Here is an 18,825-nt window from a genome sequence, read left to right as displayed (position 1 = left end):
CTGCAGATTCTACATGGAGGTAACTTCCCACTTTGTATGGCAATATTGCAGAAGAACATCATGAAGAGTAAGCGAGGTTATGATTTATTTCATGGGCCTCAGATGAAAGGGCAATAAAGTAGAGAGGATTATCTTCCTTGGTGGTTTCTAGTCCTAGCTGATTCTCTCCATGGGGCAGTCAGAGGGGTTGGAACCGTTGCAGCAGATCTGCACAGCCCAGAGGAGTGTCCCTGGTGTTGAGCAGGGCTCCTTCTGTAGGGCCGCGGAGATTTCTCCTACCCTCTCTATTGTTTCTGTACCTGGCTCTTGCTTTTCCATGCTGCTGAAACGCGTGTAGTGGCAGGACCCCTGTGGTGCCTTTGCACTGTGTGCTTAAGAAGGCTTGTTTGCTGCCAGGAAGACAGTCTGCTGTGTTCAGCTTTAGCATTCTCTGCCACTTCGGGCTCTTTAAGAACAACTGTTCTGCCTCATCCATATCACAAAAGGCAGGATTTGGACTAACTACGCCAGCTTTCTCCCAAACTTCTATCTCCCATACTTACAATTGTAATGAATAGCTGGCAACTGGAGTGGGGCTCTGAGCTATTCATCCCCAGAGGAAAGCTTGAGTAGTTCATGGTGTCAGCAGTGTCTTGAAAGAAGAGGGGGTTGAGTGTTTTAATTCTCTCACCGATTTCCCCTCAACCTCCTCCACCAGTTTCCTACTGTGCGTTGTGGACCCTCCTCCCCTTTTCACTTGTTTTATCACTAAACATGACTTCTTTCTTTTTAGAAAATTCAAAGTGAGATTATTGTTTTGTTTTTATAGTAACATTTGTTAGATTTAAGGTTACTATTCAGAGAAATATAATGAAAACAAAACAAAAAACCCATCGCTAGATTATCTGTCTACTTGTGATTTTTTGGTGTGGAAGAGTGGCCCTGAGCTAACATCTGTTGCCAATCCTCCTCTTTTTGCTTGAGGAAGATTGGCCCTGAGCTAACATTTGTGCCAATCTTCCTCTATTTTGTATATGGGACGCCGCCACAGTATGACTTGATGAGCGGTGTGTAGGTCCACGCCTGGGATCCAAACCTGCAAACCCTGGGCCACTGAAGTGGAGTGCAAGAACTTAACCACTATGCCACCAGGCTGGCCCCTACTTGTATGTTTTTAAAATATTTGTACATCAGTATAGATCTTCTCCTTCTCGTCTCTAGTCACTCTCTCTAAAGGTAACTACAGTGAACAGTTTCTCATATGTCTTTCCAGAAGATAATTTAGTGCATATACCAGCATGTATATGTATGCTTTATGAATTTTAGATTAAAGGAACAATAATACCCACTGTTCTTCACTTCTTTTTTCAATTAATAATATGTCTTGGAGCTTTTTTCATGTCAGCACTTACAGATCTAGCACAATCTTTTAATGGCTACAAGATATTCCATTTATTTGGTTTACTCAACAACCAGGACTTCTTATTTCCAGCATGGGCCATTGTAAACAATGCTGTGTTAAACGTGGTTACATGTCTGTCTTGGCTTACCTTTGCAGAAATATCTGTAGGGAGTTGCTGCATCAAAGGGTTTATGTTTTTACATTTTTGATAAAAATTGTCAGAATATCCTGCCACAACCAAAGCCTGTACTGATTTACAAACCTGCCAGCTAAACAGGAGACTCTGTGTTCCTCCAGACCCTCAGCAACACTTAGACTGTTACTAGTCTCTTGGGGGAAAATATTATGTTCTGTTTTGATTACTTCTTCAGTTGTGGGTGAGGTTATCTGGTTTCTTTGGTAACCTACAGTTTTCAAAAGCCCATATGGGAGAAAGTCATCTAATAAGGCTAATGGGCAATCTTGACTGATTTCCTTTCTTGGAATAAAAGGAGGAGCACAGTGCCCTGGGGACTAGGATGTTTTTACCTGTTTTTTCCAACTCTTCTAAGGCTCTGTGTGGTTTTATGGGTGTGAGGTAGAAAAGGGGCATGAAGTATTTTTGGGGTCTTGCTTTTCACGTCCACTGATGTTTTGGGATTAAATTACAGATCTTTTCTGTTTGGATTCTCTTGTGACAAGTTGGTGTGGGGGAGTATGACGGGGCCCTTTGTCTTTCCTATGCAGGGTTAATTATGCTGAGTTGCAATAGATGATTTGTCTCCTGAACACAGCTGCCTAGAAACTCTAGCCCAGATCTTGGGGCAGTTCTGAATCCTGAGACAACAAGCCTGGCACAGGATAGATCTATTTCAGGAATACTTAAAGTCTAGGGAAAGATTTTAGGGAATTTGTGAATCCCTTGTGATTGCAGGTAAAATTGTGGGTGTTTGCATGTCTAAGTGAGCACATGTGGTGATTTTTTTCTAGGGATGGGTGGAGAGCTTTTACTAGGTTCTCATAGAGACCCTTAACCCCCAAGAGGGTAAGACTCACATGGTGTTCTAAAGATTCTAGATTTAGAGCTTATTTTGGTTCCTTAGCAGGCTTATAAGTGACTTCCAGCTTATTATAGCTTAAGCATGTGAGTGAATTCTGGGCCTAGTGGGGAGACTTACTGGCCTCCTAGAAACAAATATAACTCCATGGAATAATAAGGGGGCCTCACAGTGAACCCATTCCTGGCTTAACCTATGGATTATTCCATGTGGGAATGGTTTCTCTGACCTATCCCAAGCCTAGGCTGTACTTCTCTACTTTAGCCTGGTAGCCCATAGGAGTGTGAGCAAAGTTGTTTGTCCCACTGCTGCCCTGAAAGAAGCTCATTAGGCTGGTAGAATAAAATGTCAGCTCTAGAAGGTACTTTAGGTATTGTCTGATCTGACTTCATCATTGTAGATTAAGAAACTATCCCAGCAAGGTAAGGGGAGGCAGAAGGACTTGATGATTTAGAGTGTAGGATCTGAAGCCATACATCCTGGGTACAAATCTAGACAGTACACTTTACTAGCCATATGATCTTGAGCAAATTACTTAACCTGTTAGTGCCTTATAATAATAAATAATAGCTAACATTTAATAAGCATTACTTGCCAGGCATAATGACGATTATATGAATAATTCGTTATTTAATCCTTATGACAGTCCTATGAAGTAGATTCTTATTTTGTTTGTAGGTGTGAGAACCAGGTTTCTTTCTTTCTTTTTTTTATATTTTATTTTTTTTGTTGTGGCAACATTGGTTTGTAACATTATATAAATTTCAGGTGTACATCATTATATTTTGATTCCTGTGTAGATTACATCATGTTTGCCACCCAAAGACTAATTACAGTCTATCACCCCATACGCATGTGCCTAATCACCCCTTTGGCCCTCCTCCCTCCCTCTTTCAAGACCCTCTGGTAACCACCAATCCAATCTCTGTCTCCATGTGGTTGTTTGCTGTTTTAATCTTCTATTTATGAATGAGATCACACGGTATTTGACTTTCTCCCTCTGACTTATTTCGCTTAGCATAATACCCTCAGGGTCCATCCATGTTATCACAAATGGCCAGCTCTCATCCTTTCTTATGACTGAGTAGTATTCCGTTGTATATATATACACATCATCTTTATCCATTCATCCCTTGATGGGCACCTAGGTTGCTTCCAAGTCTTGGCCATTGTGAATAATGCTGCAATGAACATAGGGGTGCATATGTCTTTAAGCATTCGTGTTTTCATGTTCTTTGGATAAATACCCAGCAGTGGAATACCTGGATCATATGGTAGTTCTAGTCTTTATTTTTTGAGGAATCTCCATACTGTTTTCTATAGTGGCTGCACTAGTTTGCACTCCCACCAGCAGTGTATGAAAGTTGCCTTTTTTCCATATCCTCTCTAACACTTATTATTTCCTGTCTTGTTAATTATAGCCCTTCTGACGGGCATGAGGTGATACTTCATTGTAGTTTTGATTTGCATTTCCCTGATAATTAGTGATGTTGAATATCTTTTCATGTGCCTGTTGGCTATCTGTACATCTTCTTTGGAGAAATGTCTGTTCAGATCTTTTGCCCATTTTTTAATTGGATAGTTAGTTTTTTTGTTGTTGAGATGTATGAGTTCTTTATACATTTTGGATATTAACTCCTTATCAGATGTATGGTTTGCAAATATCTTCTCCCGATTGTTAGGTTATCGTTTTGTTTGGTTGATGGTTTCCTTTGCTGTGCAGAAGCTTTTCTGTTTGATGGAGGCCCATTTGCTTATTTTTTCTGTTGTTTCCCTTGCCCCATCAGACATGGTACTTGAAAATATGCTGCTAAGATTTGATGTTGAAGAGCATACTGCCTCTGTTTTCTTCTAGAAGTTTCATGGTTTTGGGTCTTACATGCAAGTCATTAATCCATTTTGAGTTAATTTTTGTGTCTGGTGAACATAATGGTCTACTTTCTTTCTTTCGCATGTGGCTGTCCAGTTTTCCCAATGCCATTTATTGAAGAGTCTTTCCTTTCTCCATTGTATGTTCTTGGTTCCCTTGTCGAAAATTACCCTGTCCGTAGATGTGTGGGTTTATTTCTGGGCTCTCAGTTCTGTTCCATTGATCTGTGTGTCTGTTTTTGTGCCGGTACCATGCTGTTTTGATTACTAGGGCTTTGTTTATTTTGAAGTCAGGGAGTGTGATTCCTCCAGGTTTTTTCTTTTTTCTCAGGATTCCTTTGGCTATTTGGGGTCATTTGTTGTTCCCTATAAATTTTAGGATTCTTTGTTCTATTTCTGTGAAAAATGTCGTTTGAACTTTGATAGGGCTTGCATTGAATCTGTAGATTGCTTTAGGAAGTATGGACTTTTTAACTATGTTAATTTTTCCAATCCAAGAGCACAGAGTATCATCCATTTCTTTGTGTCTTCTAAAACACTGAAAACAATGTTTTGTAGTTTTCCGTGTACAGGTCTTTTACCTCTTTGGTTAAGTTTATTACTAGTTATTTTATTCTTTTTGTTGCAGTTGTAAATGGGACTGTATTCTTAATTTCTCATTCTGCAACTTCATTGTTAGTGTATAGAAATGCAACTGATTTTTGTATGTTGATTTTGTATCCTGCAGATTTACTGTATTCATTTATTATTTCTAAAAGTTTTTTCGTGGATTCTTTAGGGTTTTCTGTATATAAAATCATGTCATCTACAAATAGTGACAGTTTCCTTTCCAATCTGGATCCCTTTTATTTCTTTTTCTTGCCTGATTGCTCTGGCTAGGGCTTCCAATACCGTGTTAAACAAGAATGGTGAAAGTGGGCATCCTTGTCTGGTTTCTGTTCTTAGAGGGATAGTTTTCAGTATTCTCCACTGAGAATGATATTAGCTGTGGGTTTGTCATATATGGCCTTTATATGTTGAGGTACTTTCCTTCTATAGCCATTTTATTTGGGGTTTTTATCATAAATGGATGCTGTATCTTGTCATATGCTTTCTCTGTATCTTTTGAGACGATCATGTGATTTTTATTCTTCATTTTGTTAATGTGGTGTATCATGTTGATTGATTTGCACATGTAGAACCATCCCTACATCCCTGGAGTAAATCCTACTTGATCATGGTGTATGATCTTTTAAATGTATTATTATATTTGATTTGCTAGTATTTTGTTGAGGATTTTTGCATTGATGTTCATCAGTGATATTGGCCTGTAATTTCTTTTTCTGTGTGTTGTCCTTGTCTGATTTTGGTATCAGGGTAATGTTGGTTTTGTAGAATGAGTTAAAAAGCTTCTCCACCTCTTAAATTTTTTAAAATAGTTTGAGAAGGATAGATATTAAGTCTTCTTTGAATGTTTGGTAGAATTCACCAGGGAAGCTGTCTGGTCCTGGACTTTTATTTTTGGGGAGGTTTTTGATTACCGTTTTGCTCTCCTTACTGGTGATTGGTCTATTCAAATTGTCTATTTCTTCTTGATTCTGTTTGGAAGATTATATAATTCTAAGAATTTATCCATTTCTTCTAGGTTATCAAATTTGTTGGCATATAGCTGTTCATAGTATTCTCTTATAATCTTTTGTGTTTCTGAGGTGTCATAATTTCTCCTCATTTATTTCTGATTTTATTCATTTCAGTCTTCTCTCTCTTTTTCTTGGTGAGTCTAGCCAAAGGCTTGTCAGTTTTGTTTATCTTTTCAACAAACCAGCTCTTAGTTTCGTTGATTTTTTCTCTATTGTTTTTTTAGTCTCTATTTCATTTATTTCTGCTCTCATTTTTATTATTTCCTTCCTTCTACTGATTTTGGGCTTTATTTGTTGTTTTTCCAGTTGCTTTAGGTACACTGTTAGATTGTTTACTTGAGATTTTTCTTATTTGTTGAGGTAGGCATGTATTGCTATAAACTTCCCTTTTAAAACCACTTTTACTGTATCCCATAAATTTTGGCATGATGTATTTTCATTTGCATTTGTCTCCAGATATTTTTTGACTTGTCGTTTGATTCTTCATTGACCCAATTGTTCAGCAGCATGTTGTCTAATCTCCACATATTTGTGGCTTTTCCGATTTTCTTCCTGTAGTTGATTTCTAGTTTCATACCATTGTGGTCAGAAAAGATGCTTGGTATTATTTCAGTCTTCTTAAATTTATTGAGACTTGTTTTGTGGCCTAATATGTGATCTATCTTGGATAATGTTCCATGTACATTTGAAAATAATGTGTGGGGGCTGGCCCCATGGCCGAGTGGTTAAGTTCTCATGCTCCGCTTCGCCAGCCCAGGGTTTCGCTGGTTCAGATCCTGGGTGCGGACATGGCACCGCTCATCAGGCCATGCTGAGGTGGCGTCCCACATGCCACAACTAGAAGGACCCATAACTAAAATATAAACTATGTACTGGAGGGATTCGGGGAGAAAAAAAAGAAAAGAATGTATGTATTCTGCAGTTTTTAGCTGGAATATTCTGTATATATCTCCTAAGTCCAACTGGTCTAATGTGCCATTTAAGGCCAATGTTTCCTTATTGACCTTCTGTTTGGGTGATCTAGCCATTGGTGTAAGTGGAGTGTTAAAGTTCCCTACTATTATTGTGTTGCTGTCTATTTCTCCTTTTATGTCTGTTTATAATTGCTTTGTATATTTAAGTGCTCCTATGTTGGGTGCATAGATATTTACAAGTGTTATGTCCTCTTGTTGGATTGTTCCCTTTATCATTATGTAGTGCCCTTCTTTGTCTCTTGTTACAGTTTTTGTTTTAAAGTCTATTTTGTCTGATATGAGTATTGCTACCCCAGCTTTCTTTTCATTGCCATTTGCATGGCGTATCTTTTTCCATCCCTTCATTTTCAGTTTGTGAGTGTCTTTAGGTCTAAAGTGTGTCTCTTGTATGCAGCATATATATAGGTCTTGATTTTTTATTCCATTGGCCACTCTATGCCTTTTGATTGGAGCATTTAGTCCATTGATATTTAAAGTAGCTATTGATAAGAATGTACTTAATTGCCATTTTGTTACTTTTTTTCTGGGTGTTTTAGTACTTCTTCTCTGCTCCTTCTTCTCTTGCACTCTTCCCTTATAGTTTGATGACTTTCTTTAGTATTATGTCTGGGTTCCTTTCTCTTAATTTTTTGTGTGTTTATTATAGGTTTCTGGCTTGTGATTACCATGAGGTTCTTATATAATACCTTATGTATATAGCAATCTATATTAAGTTGATGGACTCTTTAGTTTGACCTCTTGCTAAAAACTCTACCCTTTTAATCTCTTCCTCCCAACATTTTATGTTTTTTATATCATATTGAACCTCTTTTTTCATGCAGGTATATCTGTTACCTTCTTATCATAGTAATAGATAATTTTAGTACTTTTGTCTTTTGACCTTCATATTAGCTTCATAGGTGGTTGATCAGCTACCTTTATTGTATATTTGCCTTTGCCAGTGATTTTATTGCTTTTTTTTCCCAATGATTTTCTTATTCCTATTTATGGTCTTCTCTTTTCCACTTAAATAAGTCCATTTAGCATTTCTTGTAAAGCTGATTTCTTGGTGATAAACTCCTTTAGTTTTTGCTTGTCTTGGAAACTCCTTGTCTTTCCGTCCATTCTGAATGATAACCTTGCTAGGTAGAGTATTCTTGGCTGTAGGTGTTTTCCTTTCAGGCCTTTAAATGTATTGTTCCACTCCCTTCTAACCTGTAAGGATTCCCCTGAGAAGTCAGCTGATAGCCTTATGGAGTTTCCTTTGTATGTAATCTGTTGCTCTTTTCATGTGGCTTTTAGAATTTCTCTTTATATTTAATTCTTGACATTTTATTTATAATGTGTCTTAATGTGGGCCCCTTTGGGTTTATCTTGTTTGGTGCTCTCTGTGCTTGCTGTACCTGCATGTCTATTTCCTTCCTTAGGTTAGGAAAGTTTTCAGCTGTTATTTCTTCAGATAGACTCTCTGTCCCTTGTTGTCAAGGTTCTTTTTATCCAGTTTTCAGTTTTCTTTTAGGGGTTATTGTTCCAAGAGTAGTTGTAAATTCATTGTGTCCACAGGAGGAGGTGAGTTCAGAGTCTTCCTATGCCACCATCTTGACACTGCAAAGCAGGTTCTATTATTCCTATTTTAATGATGAGAAAATCAAGGTACAGAGAAGTGAAATAACTTGTGTGTATGTGTGTATCATATTCCCCCACTCTGTTTTCTTAATCACTTAGGGTCCCTGTACATTCTAGTTTTCTTTCATCTATGCTTCCTTTATTTTATTGAGCTATTTGCTTAGAATTAGTGCACTTTACTGTATTATGTTACATCTTAAAGTACATTTCAAAAAAAATCCAAGGTCACTATTGTCTTCAAATGAGTACTTACCTTCTTTCCAGTGATTCCAATGATTATAACAATATCAACCAGCTCTTTAGGGAGCAGCTTGAAGGGGCAAAAGAGGGAGAAAGGAGAGTCAGGAGGACTCAGCAGTTTAGAAGGCTTTATAGAAAACTGCAAGAGAAAAACTGGGGATCGTTGGAATTTAGTTGTCAGAATGAATAGCTCTAATCGGGACATGCCATCTGGTTCGCCACTCCTTTCTCTCTCTCTTCTCCCATTCACTTGTCCTTACCATACATATACAATACCCAGGTGAGTGTTCCATCCACTAAAACCTGTAATAAAAGTTTTTTCTCCCTGAAACTGTATTCCTTTCTTAACTTGTTTTTATTAATGTCACCATCACCCTTATAATCAACCTCACTGATATCCTAGAGTCCCATTTGACTCTTCTGTCTTTCCATCCCTCTGCCATAACCAGCCTTGTTCTATGTTAGTGCCTGGCCTCTATTTTCAGTCTTACAGTCCCTGCCCCATTTCAGGCCTATACCACTCTTTCCATAAAGTATTGACAACCCTAGCTTCTTAACTAGCCTCTTGCTTCTGGCATATAGCACATATCCTTAAACATCGCTTTTGCCATTGTCCTACCCAGGAGCTTTATAGTGACTTCTCATTATCTTTGTTCATGGGCCCAGAACCTATGATGTGGGATGCTCCAAGAAAATGTTTTTTGGAATGAATGTATGACCTACTTTACTGGATAAAATAAAAATTCCGTAAGCAGGCAGTCTGCCTCTTCACTGGTGCCAGTGTCCCTTCTCCTCTTGTTTCCTCCTCCACATACAAACACACATAGAGGAAAATTTCTCCTTTTTTCTTTGTCTATTCCAGTCCTAGTTACCCTTCAAGGTCCAAGATCAAATTGTAGCTGATCAGGGAAAATGTCCCTGCTAGATCTCCCTGTTACATACTCTTATAGCTTCCTTTAGTTTGCTCAGTGTCCCCAGCGCCTAGCACAGTTTTGCACAGAGTATGTGTTGAACAGATGAAGTTGTCCCTTACTTCTGGAGTAAGGGATTGCTCTATTCGGAGCCTCTGTAAAGTCCTTATGGTCTGTGGCATTCATGTTGCCTGTCTCAGTCGCTGCTTTTGCCATATTTGCTTATCTTTTAATATGACTATGTCTTATCTTCAGCTAAACCAATATTATGTCTTTGATTTCCTTCCCAGTGCCCAGGAACTCCTTCTCAGAAAGGAGGCACTTGTCCTAATCTATACTATTACTTGTCGTGTTTTTCTGTGGATTTTTAGGGACAAAGCAATGTTTTATTTGTCTTTAATCTCTAGGGCCTAGCACAGTACTTAGAATAGTATGGAACCTCGGTAAATATTGAATGAATGCACAGTGTAATACTTATTCTAAAATAGTCTGTATTTTCAAAGCTAGCTTTCTATAATATTTTGTGGACCTCTTAATTCTCTGAGTGGAATGACATGGATCAAAATGCTGTCTCTGAGGAATAAACTTTTAGAAGAGGTTGTAAGGGTTCTTGCTGGGCTTTGAATGCTGGTCACAGTTATGTGGGGGAAGCAGGGATTCTGGTGAAGTTGTTTTCTAGCTTTTAGGCCACAAGGTGGAGCTCTAGAATCAGCCTTTTGTCCACTGGAAGATAGGGACCCTGGTATCCTAATCCAGTGATTCGCAAACTTCAGAGGGCGTCGCAATCACCTGGGGAGGTTGTTAAAGTCCTCCTTCCTGGAGCCCAGACCTGGAGATTGAATTGTGGATCTGGGGCGGGACCTGTGAATCTGCCATTTTTTAACAGGTATCTCAGGTGATTTAGCAACTTTGGTTATCCTGCAAGATGGAATCTGTGGTTATTCAGAGGTCCAAGTTGAATTTGATAGAGTGTTCATTCAGACCCAGGAACTTTGGGCATGGGCCAGAGCTTCCCTGGGTCCATTCCTTCTCACCAAGCAAAAATGCGCCTTTTATAACCAGAGACTCAGCTTCAGACCAGAGCATCTGGGGAATGTCTGGGAGTTCTGGAAACGTGTACCAGTTCGTAGCCTTCCTTTAATACTCCCAAGTCTTATTTTTCAGGAGGAGGTGATATCAAGTCCTTAAATCAAGTGGACTTTCTTTATTAAAATCAAATCTTGACTTTTTTCTTTTTAAAAGGCTTTTTATGGTAAAAAAAAATTTCACATATATATATATATGTGTGTGTGTGTGGGTATATATATATATATATATATATATAAGTAGAATAGTAAAATGAGCTTCATTATACCTGTCACACAGCTTCAATAATTAACCCATGGATAATCTTATTTTGTTGATTCCTTATCTGTGACTTCCCTTCCCAATTATTTTTAATCTTTTTTTTTCTTTTTTTTGAGGAAGATTAGCCCTGAGCTAACATCTGCTGCCAATCCTCCTCTTTTTTTTTGCTGAGGAAGACTGGCCCTGAGCTAACATCCGTGCTCATCTTCCTCTACTTTATATGTGGGACTCCTACCACAGCATGGCTTGACAAACAGTGCATATGTCCGCACCTGTGATTCGAACCGGTGAACCCCCAGCTGCCCAAGAGGAACGTGCAAACCTAACCACTGTGCCACTGGGCAGGACCCAAAATTAAACATGTCTTTCTTTCTTTTTTTCTTTTTAGAAAGATTAGCCCTGAGCTAAAATCTGCTGCCAATCCTCCTCTTTTTGCTGAGGAAGACTGGCCCTAAGCTAACATCCATGCCCATCTTCTTCTACTTTATATGTGGGACGCCTGCCACAGCATGGGTTGCCAAGCGGTGCCATGTCCGCACCCATGATCTGAGCCAGCAAACCTCAGGCCGCTGAATCGGAACATGAAAACTTAACGACTGTGTGCCCAGGCAGGCCCCTTATTTTTAATCAATTTTAATATAAAATTTTATCATTTCCTCTGTAAATACTTTAATATGTATCTCTGAAAGATAATTCTTTTTTTATAATTGAGGTAAAATTCACGTCACATAAAATTAACCATTTTAGGGAGCCTGGTCTGGTGGCATAGCAGTTAAGTTCACCTGCTCACCTGCTCCTCTTTGGCAGCCTGGGGTTCCCTGGTTTGGATCCCGGTGTGGACCCACACGCTGTTTATTAAGCCATGCTGTGGCAGGCATCCCACATATAAAGTAGAGGAAGATGGGCATGGATGTTAGCTCAGGGCCAATCTTTCTCAGCAAAAAGGAGGAAGATTGGTGGCGCGTGTTAGCTCAGGGCTAATCTTCCTCAAAAAAAAAATTTAACCTTTTTAAAGTGAAAGGTTCAGTGACATTTGGTACATTCCCAATGTTGTGCGATTACCACCCCTATCTAGTTCTAAAATATTTTCATCATCCCAATATAAAACCCATACACATTAAGCAGCTACTCCCCAAAATACTTCTCCCCTCCCCTAGCTCCTGGCTACCACCCATCTGCTTTCTGTCTCTATGGATTTACCTGTTCTGGATATTTCATGCTTCGTGTGACTTTTTGTCTGACTTTAGCATAATGTTTTCAAGATTCATCCACATTGTAGCATGTATCAGGACTTCCTTTCTTTCTATGGCTGAATAATATTCTATTGTATGCATAAACCACATTTTGTTTACTCAGCCATTGATGGACATTTGATTTGTTTCCACCCTTTAGCTATTATGAATAGTGCTTCTATTCACATTTTCGTGAATAAGTATTTGTTTGAGTACCTGTTTTCTGTTCTGTTCTTTCTTATACCTAGGAATGGAATTGCTGGGTCTTATGGTAATCATACGTTAAACTTTTTGAGGAACTGCCAAATTACTTTCCATGAAAAGATAATTCTTTTAAAAAATATAACTACAATATTATTATCACACCTAAAAAGTTAACAATAATTTTTAGTATCATTGTGCATTTAAATATTGTTTACATTTCCTTCATTGCCTCATGAATGGTACAGTTGGTTTTTATGAATCAGGATTTAAATAAAGTCCACAGAGAGTAATTGGTTGATATGGCTTCTAAGTTTCTTTTAATCTGTACTTGTGCCTCTCACTTTTTTTCCTTGCAATTTATTTGTTAAAGTAATTGGATTATTTATCTTATGGAATTTCTCACATTTTAGATTATACTGACTGCATTCTTATACTGTCATTTAGCATCTTCCCTCTGATCCCAGTTTTCCTCATAAATTAGTATTACATCTAGCTGCTTTTAACAGATTGAGGTTTGTTTATTTTTTGGTTACCAAAATATTTCATAGATGGTGTTATGTACATCCATAAGCTAAAATGTCAAGTTTTGTCTCTCCTTTTGTTTTAAAATGCATTGACCAACTTCTTAGTTTAGCTTTTTTTTTTTTTGAGGAAGATTAGCCCTGAGCTAACTGCTGCCAATCCTCCTCTTTTTGCTGAGGAAGACTGGCCCTGAGCTAACATCCGTGGCCATCTTCCTCTACTTTATATGTGGGACACCTGCCACAGCATGGCTTGCCAAGTGGGGCCGTGTCCACACCCGGGATCCGAACCGGCAAATCCCGGGCTGCCGAGGCAGAATGTGCGCACTTAAACACTGTGCCACCAGGCCAGCCCCAGTTTAGCTTTTTAAAGTACAAGTAATGCTGGCGAAGATGTGGAGAGACTGGATCACTCATACATTGCTGGGGAATATACAGTAGTATAGCCACTCTGGAAAATAGTTTGATAGTTCCTTTATAAATTAAAAATAAACTTACCATATGACCCAGCAATTGCACTCTTAGGCATTGATCCAAGAGAGATGAAAACTATTTTCGCACAGAAACTTGTACTTGAATGTTCATAGCAGCTTTATTGATGGTAGCCAACAGCTGGAAACTCCTGATATGTCTTTCAATGGGTGAATAGTTTTTAAAAAACTCTACATTTATACCATAGAATATTACTCAGTGATAAAAAGCAGTGAACTATTGATATGTGCAACAATTTGGACGAAGCTTAAGGGAATTATGCTCCTTGAAAAAGCCAATCTCAAAAGGATACATACTGCATGGTTCCTTTTACGTAACATTCACGAAATAATATAATTATAGAGATGGAAAACAGGTTAGTTGTTGCCAGATAGAGTAGAGGGAGCGGTTGTTGCTATAAAGGGTAGCATAAAGGAGTCTTGTGGTGATGGTAGAGATAAGTACCTTAATTGTTGTGGCCATTATACACATGATACAGTTGCATAGAACTACATACATACACACACACACAAATGAGTGCACATATAACTGACAAAATCTGAATAAGCTCTGTAGATTGTACCAATGTAAATTTCCTGGTTTTGATATTATACTATAGTTATACAAGATAGTAACATTGGGAGAGGCTGGGTAAGCGTGCAAAGGACTTTCCTGTGCATTTCTTTGCAACTTCTCTAAATCTATAATTATTTCAAAATAAAAAGTTGAAAAATACAAATAATTCCTGATAATGTTCTCCTTTTAAAATTCTCAATAAGGCTGAAGTCCCTTCTGACTACCTCTTCGAGTCCTGGTCTCCTGCCCCCTCCCCTGGGAGTAATGAGTGTTAGGAGTTTGTAGTATATGCTTCCAGAACCTTTTCTTTGCTTTTATATACTAATACATGTACCCATAGAAAATATATGGTGGTGTTTCTATATTCACGTGTGTTTTTCACACAAATGATGTACTACAACTTGACTTTTTCACTCATCAGTATGTGTTGAGAATTTATCCACATATTAACACATCCAGATTTATCTCATTTCTTTGCCAGTTACCACCCCCAGGTTACAGCAGGAGAAGCAGGCCAAGGAGCTCTCTCTTTCTGTGAAGGAGGCCCATTAACTGATCATTATGACTGTGGCCTGAGGGGCAGGCTTCTGATTAGTCACTCATCTTGGGCCTGACTGTTATCCTTTCCAGACATCTTGGAGGGTGGGTGCTCGTCTTCGTGCTCACTCTCTGCTGTGCTCCAGAGCATCAGTGTCTCCTGGCGAGGAGCTTTACATGTGCCTGGTGCCCTGGCTTCTGTGAGTAGAGCCCCAGTTTTTGCAGCTGCTGCCTAAGGGATCCCCTTGATTGCCTAGCTCTGGCGGCCCAGGGAGCTTGCATTCCTGGGTCCCGTGGGATGGTGGCAATCAAAGAGATAGTTCTTAGCAGGCTACCATCCCCAGTGCACTGTATAGACTGGACTGTGGCACACTCACCAGTCTTTCTGTGAAGGAGGCCTCTTTGCTTATCCTGGAGCTTTGGCCTGAGGGGCAAGCTTCAGATTTAGCAACCATTTAATGGCCTACGGAGCTTCTAGGATCATAGGCAGTGGATGCCATCTTGGCACTCCCCTGTGCCCTGTACTCCCCTGTGCCCTGCTCCAGCTCACCACTATCACCCAGAAAAGAGCTTAAACATTTGTCTGAAGCCCCAATTTCTGTGACTGCCACTCAGGAGACACCTCCAGATAGCCTGGCTCTGGTGGCCAACAGGGAATACACTTGCAGTCCCACAGGACTGTATATATTTGCATTCTTTTAAAAGCTGATGTCCAAGGGTCTCATTTCCAGACAGCCTGAATCTAGGTGCTGAGATCCTCCACTTTGGGATACTGACAGGTCTTGGCACATCCTCGACTACTGGGAGCTATTTAAAATATAATAGGCTGCTTAGATAAGCACAAAGCTTTGACAGATAACCGGGAGCTGAGGCAGGGTTGAACGACAAGGTTCATTTCTTAAATGAGGCCACTCCTTCAAGACTGGGAGAGGTGGTTGTTTCATCTACTGTATGGAAGCCAACACAGAGAGTCAAGCAAAATGAAAAAACAGAAATATGTTCCAAATAAAGGAGGAAGAAGAACCTCAGGAAAAAACCTTAATGAAACAGAGATAGGTAATCTACCTGATAAAGAATTCAAAGTAATGGTCATAAAGATGCTCGCTGAACTGGGGAGAAAAATGTATGAACACAGTAAGAACTTCAATAAAGACATGAAAAATATAAGAAAGTAACAAATAGAAGTCACAGAGCTGAAGAATATAATAACTAAACTGAAAAATACACTAGAGGAGTTCAACAGCAAACTAGATGAAGCAGAAGAAACAGTCAACTCAAAGACAAGGCAGTGGAACTCAGCCAATCAGAGAAGCAAAGAGAAAAGAATCAAACAAAATGAAGATAACCTAAAGGACTTATGGGACAACATCAAATGGACTAACATTCACATCATAGGGTTCCCAGAAAGGTAAGAGAAAAAGAAATCTTATTGGAAGAAATAATGGCTGTAAACTTCCCTAATCTGAGGAAGGAAACAGACATTCAGATCCAGGAAGCCCAAAGAGTTCCAAATAAGAGGAACCCAAAGAGACCCACATTAAGATACATTATAATTAAAATGTCAAAAGTTAGACTAGGAAGGAAACCATGAACAAAACGAAAAGACAACCCACCAACTTGGAGAAAATATTTGCAAATCCTATATCCGACAAGTGGTTAATTTCCAAAATGTATAAAGAACTCATACAACTCAACAAGAAAAAGACAAACAACCCAATCAGAAAATGGGCAAAAGATATGAACTGACAGTTTTCCAAAGAAGATATACAAAAGGCCAACAGGCATGTGAAAAGATGTTCAATGTCCCTAATTATTAGGGAACTGCAAATCAAAACTACAGTGAGATATTACCTCATACCTGTCAGAATGGCTATAATTAACAAGATGAGAAATAGTAAGTATTGGAGAGAATGTGGAGAAAAAGGAACCCTCATACACTGCTGGTGGGGTTGCAAACTGGTGTAGCCATAATGGAAAACAGTATGGAGATTTCTCAAAAGATTAAAAATAGAAATACCATATGATCCAGCTATTCCACTACTGGGTGTTTATCCAAAGAACATGAAATCAACAATATGAAGAGATGTATGCACCATTATGTTCACTGCAGCATTATTCACAATAGCCAAGATGTGGAAGCAACCCAAGTGCCCATCAACCGATGAATGGATAAAGAAAATGTGATATATATCTATGTGTGTATACACAGACACACACAATGGAATACTATTCAGTCATAAAAAAAGACAAAATTGTCCCATTTGCAACAAGATGGATGGACCTTGAGGGTATTATGTTAAGCGAAATAAGACAGAGAAAGACAACACTATATGATTTCACTCATATGTGGAAGATAAACAAACACATGAATAAGGAGAACAGCTTAGTGGTTACCAGAGGGGAAGGGGAAGGCAGGGTGGGCGAAAGGGGTAAGGGGGTGCATATGTATGGTGACAGATAAAAACTAGACTCTTGATGGTGAGCACTCTACAGTCTGCACAGAAACTGATATGTAGTAATGTACACCGGAAATCACATGATGTTATAAGCCAATATGACATGAATAAAATATAAAAAATTTTTCTTAAAACTTAAAGCTAAGGAGATGGGGCCGGCCCCATGGCCAAGTGGTTAAGTTCACATGCTCCGCTTCAGTGGCCCAGGGTTTTGCCAGTTCGGATCCTGGGTGGGGACATGGCGCCACTCATCAAGCCATGCTGAGGCGGCATCCCACATGCCACAATTAGAAGGACGCACAACTAAAAATATACAACTATGTAAAGGGGGGCTTTGGGGAGAAAAATGAAAAATAAAATCTTTTAAAAAACAAAATAAGGAAAGAATATTAAAAGCAGCAAGAGAAAAACAAGTTGTTATGTACAAAGGAACCGTCAAAAGACTAGGAGCAGATTTTTCAGCAGAAACTTTGCCAGCCAGAAGGAGTGGCATGATATATTTAAAGTGCTGAAAGAAGAAGGCTTCCAACCAAGAATACTTTACCTGGCAAAGTTATCACTCAGAAGATAAAGAGAGATAAAGAGTTTTCCAGATAAGCAAAAGCTAAAGGAGTTCATCACTACTAAACCAGCCTTACAAGAAATGTTAAAGGGACTTCTTTAAGCTGAAAAGAAAGAGGTTCTGATTAGTACAAGAACACATAGGAAAGTGTAAATCTCATTGGAAAGATAAATATATAGTAAAGGTAGTGGATTAATCTCTTATAAAGCTAGTATGAAGGTTAAAAGACAGAAGTAGGGAGCCAGCCTCATGGCCAAGTGGTTAAGTTGGCACACTCCGCTTCAGCGGCCCAGGGTTTTGCTGGTTCGTATCCTGGGCACCCAAATGGCACCGCTCATCAAGCCATGCTGAGGCAGCATCCCACGTACCACAACTAGAAGGACCCACAACTGAAAATACACAACTATGTTCCAGGGGGCTTTGGGGAGAAAAAGGGAAAATAAAATCTTAAAAAAAAAAGTAGTAAAAATAACTGATTGCAGCAATTAGTTAAGGGATACACAAGATAAAAAGATGTAGAATGTTACATCAAAAACGTATGACATGGGGAGAGAGTAATGTTGAGCTTTACAATGGGATCAAACTTAAGTTGCTATCAACTTAAAATAGACTATTATAGATATAAGTTATTAATGGATAGACCTCATGGTAATCTCAAAGCAAAAATTTATAGTAAATACAGGAAAGATAAAGAAAAGGGAATATAAGCTTACCACTAAAGAAAGTCGTTAAGCCACAAAGGAAGAGAGCAAGAGAAGAAGGAAGGAACAGAGAGGAACTACAGAAACATCCAGAAAACAATTAACAAAATGGCAATAAGTGCATACTTATCAATAATTAACTTAAATGTAAATGGACTAAATTCTCCAGTCAAAAGACATAGAGTGGCTGAATGGATGAAAAAACAAGACCTGTCTGTATGCTGCCTAGAAGAGACTTCAGATGTGAGAACATGTACAGACTGAGAGTTAAGGAATAGAAAAATATAGTCCATGAAAATGGAAACCAAATGAAAACTGCACTAGCTATACTTGTATCAAACAAAATAGGACATCTGAGAGATCCACACAGCCACACATTTGAAGGAGGGGGTACTGGATCCCTTGGGAAGCAGTGGAAGGAGGTGAGCAGATCTCCTTCCCATCCCCAGCAGCAGTGATCTAGGGCATGGAACCTCACACAATGGCTGATGTGCAACTCTGAGAGGAGACGTAGGAATAGGCAGCCCTCTGTGGGAGTGCTCTTGCTCTCAGAGTTGCTTACCAGCCTGCAAGAACACTCCA

At 39.0% G+C, this 18,825-nt stretch overlaps 1 protein-coding gene across 3 annotated transcripts in view; it reads left to right on the top strand.

Moving 5' to 3' along the window:
* LOC124230890 (DDB1- and CUL4-associated factor 5) overlaps positions 1-18,825 on the top strand; it is a 112,666-nt gene that overhangs the window by 35,712 nt on the left and 58,129 nt on the right. The window lies entirely within an intron of this gene.

Source organism: Equus quagga, chromosome 20 (genome assembly GCF_021613505.1).
Source record: "Equus quagga isolate Etosha38 chromosome 20, UCLA_HA_Equagga_1.0, whole genome shotgun sequence".
NCBI classification, from domain to species: domain Eukaryota; kingdom Metazoa; phylum Chordata; class Mammalia; order Perissodactyla; family Equidae; genus Equus; species Equus quagga.
Note: the sequence above shows the minus strand (reverse complement) of the source record. Positions and strands in the feature narration are given on the sequence as shown.